The sequence below is a fragment of the Osmerus mordax genome, chromosome 11, assembly GCF_038355195.1.
Source record: "Osmerus mordax isolate fOsmMor3 chromosome 11, fOsmMor3.pri, whole genome shotgun sequence".
Lineage (NCBI taxonomy): Eukaryota > Metazoa > Chordata > Actinopteri > Osmeriformes > Osmeridae > Osmerus > Osmerus mordax.
The window spans coordinates 2213600-2221960 of NC_090060.1; positions in this window are offsets into that span (position 1 = coordinate 2213600).

Consider the following 8361-nt stretch of genomic DNA (forward strand, 5'->3'; position numbering starts at 1 on the left):
TCAGTCATTCACAGGCTTAAACAAACAATCCATGGCTGGACTCCCATCCACCATGCTAAAATTGTAGTAGGCAATAATCCACCGACTAACAACACGAACATGAATGACATATTGACCCAAGGCAAGTAAAAAGTCGGGAAAAATGGTTCTGCGCTTCTTTGTGATGAGGATGTTCATCACTGAACAAAGTATTCGAAGCACATATAGCACGTGCCTATACGCACGCCTTATCAAATGTAATATGCACAAATTACGCACACCTAATTTTCGATAAAACTGTAAGGTGTAGTATTCAGAATCAGAATCAGAATTCGGTTTATACGCCATGTATGTTATACAAACACAGAATTTACTGTGGCAGGTTTACTGTGGCAGGTTTGTGTGGCAGGTTTACTGTTCCACGCTTGCTAAAACTCGCCAGAGTAGCCTACGTGTAATTCACCCGTACAAGGTACACGGTGAATGCTCTGTGTGCAGCTACGCTGACACTGATTACATCCCATATGTATGTGTGTGTGTGCTTATGCATGGTGTGTGTGTATAAGTCCTACCTCCCAGCAGACTCTGGGTGATGGCCTGGGTGTGTTCAGCCAGCAGGTCGGCCTTGGCGATGGCGGCCAGGGAGAGGTAGCTGGACATGTTCCTGCTCAGCTCTCTGTTGCCCCGCTGGAGGAAGCGGACTGCCACGGGCACAGCCAGCACCATGACGGGAGGACGGCTGTAGTTCTGGAGGAGAGAGAAGACCGGAGGAGATGAGGAACATTGGTGAAGTTGCAATTCTTGAACTAAACATGTCCCCTTGTGAAATACACGAGAGCCATGGGCAGACTAGGGCATGAAAAGATTCTCACCATTCAGAACCATAGAACCAGAATCACTGTGGTGCTGAAGATGTTGTTCTGGTAGAAACCACAAAGCTGTTTGAGGTGTCACACCCGGTTTTGCTCAACCCTGGCCGGTGGGCCTGTGTGTGCTAATACTGACAGGATCAGACCCAATTTCCCCCTCAGGACAGTACCAGGATAGCTGCATGATGACAGTGCAATCGGAACCAGGCCCAACCCCAAACAACCCCAAAGCACAGGAATATCAGAACCAGCTCCAAACCCATCTGGTCCTCTCTAGTTCTCTCAATGGGACCCGAGTGACGCACAGCGGTAATTGAGAATAAGGCCAGGATAAACCTCAGGAGGCTGTGGTTAAACATCCAGCTCTGCTGGGTTTGCGCCACGGAGGGTCATACAGGAACAGAAAACACACTAGCGCCCTCAAGGGGGCAGACTGAAGGAACTTCAAGAAGAGGGTATTTAATCACACTCAGGGGTTAAATCCTGTGATGCAGTACCTGGTCTGTCAGAGTAACTGGAGGTCATAACATTAAGTTTTTCTTTACCGTAGGGCTTGGGGCCACGGCTGAGAGCCCTGTTACGGTACGTGTCAACTACAGCATCTTTTTAACGCTCTGCACCCCTTGCCTTCCCACAGTACACCACGCTCCGGGGCGTGTTAGACAAGTTAATACAGAGTTGTAGTTCTCTTAGGTCATTGTTGTAGTCATGGCCAAGCGTGCAGATTTAGGTTAATGTACTCAAAATATCAATCAAAATTGCACTTTTACACATTTGTGTAAAAATACACAATATTTTACTAGTGCAAGATTACAGTAGACTACATGTTACGCCACCGGTCACTCAACCAGTCGTGAGTCGGCTGGGAAACCAACTAGCAGTGGCACAGAACAGTCACGTAAGGTGATGAGACTGAATTTAAAAGTATAAAAACACACCAGGGACACTGACAACATCGGCAACCCTGCACCATGCATTATTATTTTAATGTAATATTTAAATTCAGTCTCGTCACATTACGTAACTTTGTTCTGAACAGGACTGGGTGTACAGCCACACACGATAAATGTGTCCTTCTTCTTGAGACTGTGAAACCTAGAAATGTTTAATGTTAATGTTTAATGACCAACGGTTGCTACGTTACAATAAACCAATCCGATTGCCCAACGCTAGCGTTTAACGCTCCGCGCCGCCCGCTCCGCTCCGCTGTAGTGGACAAGCACTGTTACTGGTATTCTGATCATGTAATACTTCGTTATCTCCAGAGTGAGGCAGTGCAGACCTATGGTTCAGCTGAGTCCACCTTCTGATTCCAGTTAGGCGCTATGAAAGCATTACTGACTTGCCAGCTACTCCTAGAACACACCAACAACACGTCCATACACACACACACACACATCTACACACACACACAAATGTCCACAGGTGCAAACTCATCCACACCTGTCTACATACACACACATGCATGCATTCCCATTAGAGTCACTTTAAAGTCCCTGTCCCAGCTTTCCCACTTGCGGGAAAGCTGCTCCTCTCTCAACTGTCAAATACTGCTGCAACAAAAATGAATGCTCCTAGCAGGATTAGCTTTACAGCCGTATAAGTTTGATCCTCCTGAGCCAGAATCAGATTCAGAGGACATTGACCGGCTACCCGGGAATCAATCTCGTCCTTCTCGGTCTGCAACCGAATGGTAATTTTTCTCCCTTTTATGTAAGTTAACAAGCTCGATTAGTATGTTATCGATATGTAACTAGCATGACTTGGCCAAATAACGTAAGGCTATCAACAAATAACAGTTTATTAGTTTTAATAACTAGAAACTAGTAGTTACTAGAGTGTTAGGGGAGGGGCTATGCTCAGTACCTCCATTGCGTCATCAAGGGATGATTTTCGCCCAGCCCCAAAAATCCTTAATACAAACATTGAGATTTTTTTTTAAACGGTTCAACTCCACAATTCAGTACTGCATAGTTCAGAGTCTTGGTAACGTGTTTAAGCAATACATTTCTAAAAATTATGTGTTAAGACAAAACTTGAAGTTCACTTTACAGGGACTTTAATAACAGGCTCCTCTTAATCAAAGGAGCTCATACAGCTTACTGAAAAAAAACATCAGTGCGTGTGTGTCCATGTGTGCATGTATGTGTATATGTGTGTGTCTCTCCCATACGTGTTTCTTACATACTGATGCTTTGAGTGTGATTCAGAGATACAGAGATAGAGAGACAGAGAGATACAGAGAGCGATACAGAGAGAGATACAGAGAGAGATACAGACAGACAGACAGAGACATACAGAGAGAGAGAGATACAGAGAGATACAGAGAGAGATACAGAGAGATACAGAGATCAGTGTTGTGCATGAACGCGATGAACTGAACGCAACTTAATGACAAATAATGAATTTGAAAGGTGAACACGTTCATATTATTTGAGGTCTAGCTAAAACGTTACGGAATGTTTTCCTTCTCCTGAGGAGAGACGCTGTCTAAATCGAATGCTTGCACCATGTCGTTCATTTTCGCAATGTAGCCTAGCCTAAACCAACTAACTCGACTTTGCACTACATTACTCATGATTCATCGCACACACGTAGACCAAACAAGCAACGTATTCCAAGACAACAGCTCTCCGTCTCATAAAAATGGCAAGTGAAAGTAGAGACGCTGACTCAGCGACTACATCTGATCTGATGCACCTTATTATTTTTTGCAGGATTTTTACACACAGTAAACACACACCTTAAAACTATGAAATGAACTGAACTATGAACTAGTTCAGAATTAAAAAGGTGAACTATGAATGTGAACGATTCATATTTACTTGTATGAACTAGTTCATGATAGGTATAAACGTGCTCAACACTGACAGAGATACAGAGAGAGAGAGATACAGAGAGATATACACAGAGAGAGAGATACAGAGATGCTGTAATAAAATTGGAGACCAACACACATTTTTTCTCTCAAAAGAGGGGTGTCTACCAGGGTTGTAACTTAAGCCCCACTCTATTTAACATCTTTATCAATCAGAAACTAAACTAACTCGGGGCTGTATTCTTCCTGAAGTCCACAACCATCTCCACTGTCTTAAGAGCATTGAGCTCTAGGTTGTTCTGGCTGCACCATGTCACCAGGTTGGCCGCTTCCCACCTATAATCAGACTCGTCTCCACCAGAGATGAGCCCAATGAGGGTGGTGTCGTTCGCAAACTTCAGGAGTTTGACGGACGACTAGAGGTGCAGCTGTTGGTGTACAGGGAGAAGAGCAGAGGAGAAAGGACGCAGCCCTGGGGTGATCCAGTGCTGATGGACCGGAGTCAGAGACTTGTGTTCCCAGCTTAACGCATTGCTTCCTGTCAGACAGGAAGTCTGTGATCCACCTGCAGGTGGAATCAGGCACGTTCAGCTGGGAGAGCTTGTCCTGAAGCAGGGCGGAGATGATGGTATTCAACATTTATTTGTATAGCCCTTTTTACACGCAAGCATGTCACAGAGGGCTTGAAGGCAGAGCTGAGGTCCACAAACAGGATCCTGGCATAGGATGCTGGGGAGTCCAGGTGCTGTAGGGTGAAGTGGAGGGCCATGTTAACTGCATTGTCCACAGACCTGTTGGCTCTGTAGGCAAACTGCAGGGGGTCCAGTAGAGGGTCTGTGATGGATTTAAGGTGTGCCAGTACCAGGCGCTTGAAAGACTTCATTACCACAGAGGTCAGGGCGACGAGTCTGTAGTCATTATGTCCTGTTGGCCTTGGCTTTTTGGGCACAGGGATGATGGTGGAGGACTTGAGACAGGCTGGCACATGGCATGTCTCAAGGGAGGTGTTAAAAATGTAGTTAAACACCGGAGACAGCTGGCCAGCGCAGTGCTTGAGGGTGGCTGGAGAGACAGAGTCCGGCCCAGCGGGGATTCTGCCTCTTGAACATTCTGTTAATTTCACCCTCCTGAATGAAGAGAGTCATCACTGTAGAGGGGAGGAGTTCTTCTGTTCTTCGACTCCTTGAAACTGTCTCGGTCCCCACTCCTAAACGCGGCCTCTTTCGCTGACCTCAACCTTCTGAGTTTTTCTGTAAACCAGGGTTTGACGTTGTTGTAGCTCACCCTGGTCCGTGTTGGTATACAGCAGTCCTCACAGAAGCTGATGTATGATGTCACAGCCTCTGTGAGTTCATCCAGACTATTGGTAGCAGTCGTGAACATGTCCCAGTCAGTGCAGTCCAAGCACGCCCGCAGAATCCTCCATAGCTTCACTGGTCCACTGTTTCTATGTCCTCCCAGCAGGCTTACAGCGCTTTAGTTTCTGCCTGTATGCAGGAATCAGGTGGACCATGGCGTGGTCAGAGTGACCCAGTGCTGCTCGGGGGACCGCATGGTATGCTTTGCTGATTGTAGAGTAGCAGTGATCCAAGGTGTTTCCTACTCTGGAAGGGCATTTGATGAATTGTCTGTATTTGGGGAGTTCTTGAGTGAGATTGCCTTTGTTATAGTCGCCTAGCACAATAACCAAGGAATCCGGATTTTCATGCTCCACACTCAGTATCTGGCTGGCGAGCACACTTTGAGGCTAGCCTGCGGAGTTATGTAGACGCCAACCAGAATGATTGATGCAAACTCTCGTGGCAAGTAAAAAGATATGCAGTTAATAAAAAATGATTCCAGATAAGGAGAAAAGTGCTGCAGAATCACTGCCACATCTACACACCAGCCACTGTTAATGTAAAAACAAATACCACCGCCTTTTGTTTTGCCAGAGAGCACAGGGTCACGATCCGTGTCGATGTGGAATTCCGGCCTTGTATAATATTTAAATTTGCTGTTACCTCATGAACAAGCACATCAATTTCGTTATCACTAAATTAGGGGTGCTCCGATCAGGATTTTTGGGGCCGATCACCGATCGCTAGAGGCAGTATCAGCCGATACAGAGTACTGATCACCGATTAAGTTTAAGGTCTATTTACTACATTACATTTATTCATTTAGCAGACACTTATCCAAAGCGACTTCCAAAAGAGAGCTTTACAAAAGGTCACTGATCATAACAACGAGATAGCAAAAAAACATTGCGGGTAGCCAAACATGAAGCATACACTGTGAAAAGCAAATAAGTGCCAATGGGAAGAACCATAAGAGCATGTAGTTAAACAAGTTACAAATAAAACAACATGAACCTCAAAAAGTGCAAGAGTGTACCTGTTGAAAAAGCAAGCAACAATAATATAATTCACAGCGAGTACAAAAAGTTAAATCAGTTACAACTAACCAACAAGAGCAACAAGTCCCTCAATAAGAGTCATTGTGTTCCTGGAGGAAGCTAACATCAGGTCTAGCAAATCATTCCTATTTGAAGTCTTCTATTTATCATGTAGCATGATCTATTTAACTATTCTTAACAACAATGTGTAGGTATTAAGTATAACAATGAAGAGATGATAAAATATTATGAATTAAGTTAACAACAACTGTTTATTTAGACAATTTAAACAATAAAGTGGTTAATTATAATCAATATTTTGAATGGGCTCATTGTTATTATCCCTGGTTATTTCCAACAGATTTCCAAATGTATAGTTAGATAGCCTAATACTTTCAGTTAGTTTCATAATGGCAATTATTGTGCAGAAGACTAGCCTACTGCATCAGAATCAGAATTTACTGCTGCCAATAGGCCTACCCTTTTAACATATAAGTTAACAACAACTGTTTACTTAGACAATTTAAATAATAAAGTGCACAGCAAGAAAAAACTGTGTACCTCCATATCTTTATCTGTTATCTTCCAAATCTTACTTCTTAAGCATCAATGGCAGATGTTTCTTTAGAAATATAAGCATCTCTGCATTTTTGTCAGACAGCTTGTTTCTCTTCTCATCAACAATATTCCCTGCGGTGCTAAAATGTCGCTTGCTATCTACACTTGTGCACGGTGCACAGAGGTAGGCTTATGCTGCTTTTGCAAGAGCGGGAAAACTGCATTTATTGTCCTGCCAAAAAACAAGTGGCTGACTGCTCCATGGGATAACAGGCTCTGATAGCTATAGGTTCATCTGCGATGATGTTGAGCTTCTGATGTCACCACCAATATGTTCCCCATCTTCATCCAACAACTCTGCATACATGTCATTCAAGGAGCCAGTTTGTGGTTTTTTCGCTGGGGGTTCAGGGTTCAGTCGCCTCATCATTCTGCTGCTCTAGTCCAGAAGCCAAGACATCAGAAAGCAGCCTACATATCTTGGGGCTTAAGTGTGTTGGGGAAATATGTATTTATACCTTAACAAGAAAAACAAAAAATTAATCCAGTTATTTTTTAAATCAGAATCATAAATACTATGGGTTAATTTGGCTTAAGTTACACTTGCTCCATTCTAGAAAATAAATATGTAAAAGGATAGAGAAATCATATTTTCAATATTCATTTCATTCGCCTGCTTTCTCATCTGCTCTTTAATTCGCTCTGACATTGATACAGTTGGACAGACAGACACACACAAAGTTCTTACCTTGGATCGAGCACTGTAAGGGCACGTTTCTGTTCCAGCAGAATCTGTAGCATATATACAGTACTGTGCCACCTGGTAGGTACATCCTGCTGAAGCCTCTTAGTGGGCTTTTGAATACTCTGAAGTCAGGAGTAGGCAAGTTGAGAGTGTTTGAAATGACTGTCTGAGAAATTTGAGAATGTAACATTTTATACTGAATAATACTGGTGCTTAACATTCTTTATCAGTAGATAAGAAAGCCTCCCTAAAGAAACTGAAGGCTTTCTTATTACCCTGGGGGATGGGTGAGCATTTGTTACTGACTAAGACTACAAGATGTTGGGGGTTTGTTTGTTTCAAAGACATAATGTTTGACAAGGGTTACAGTGCGTGTCCACTGCAGCGACGCGAATCGCTTGCCATCGCTCGCCTTCCCACAGTTCACCACGCTCGGGGGAGTTTCAAACAGAAACAAGAAAACACTCCGATTGGCCATCGCTAGCAAAAATCGCTCCTCATTTGCCTAAAATTGAGAAAATCTCAACTCGGTCGCGTCGCTACCCACAATGTACCACGCAAGCGATTCGCCTGGCTCCATTGAAAATGAATGGAAAACATCGCTCGCTCGCATCACGTCGCTGCAGTGGACACGCACTGTTAGATGGAAACGCGAGGACTGGTGACCATTTGCTTGACACCTATGTGAAGGAGCTTTTTCGACATCAGGACCGGAGATTCTGCTGTTGTGTTTTAATCAGGGTTGATGTCGTAAACACGCACACACATACGCACGTGCGCGAGATCTATGTAGGGAGACAGCCAATAAGAGCCATGTGACAGTTACATGCCTGTGTATGAAACAATGACTGTTTAACGTGGTGTTGCTTAAATAGTTAAGCTAGCACAACATGCTAGCAGACAAACTTTGTATTGCGATCAGATTGTCTATTGTACTTTCTTTGAATCTGTGCATTACATGATAAAGAAATTATCCTAACAATGACCGACGATGCGTCTTCCTGAAGCTGTTATA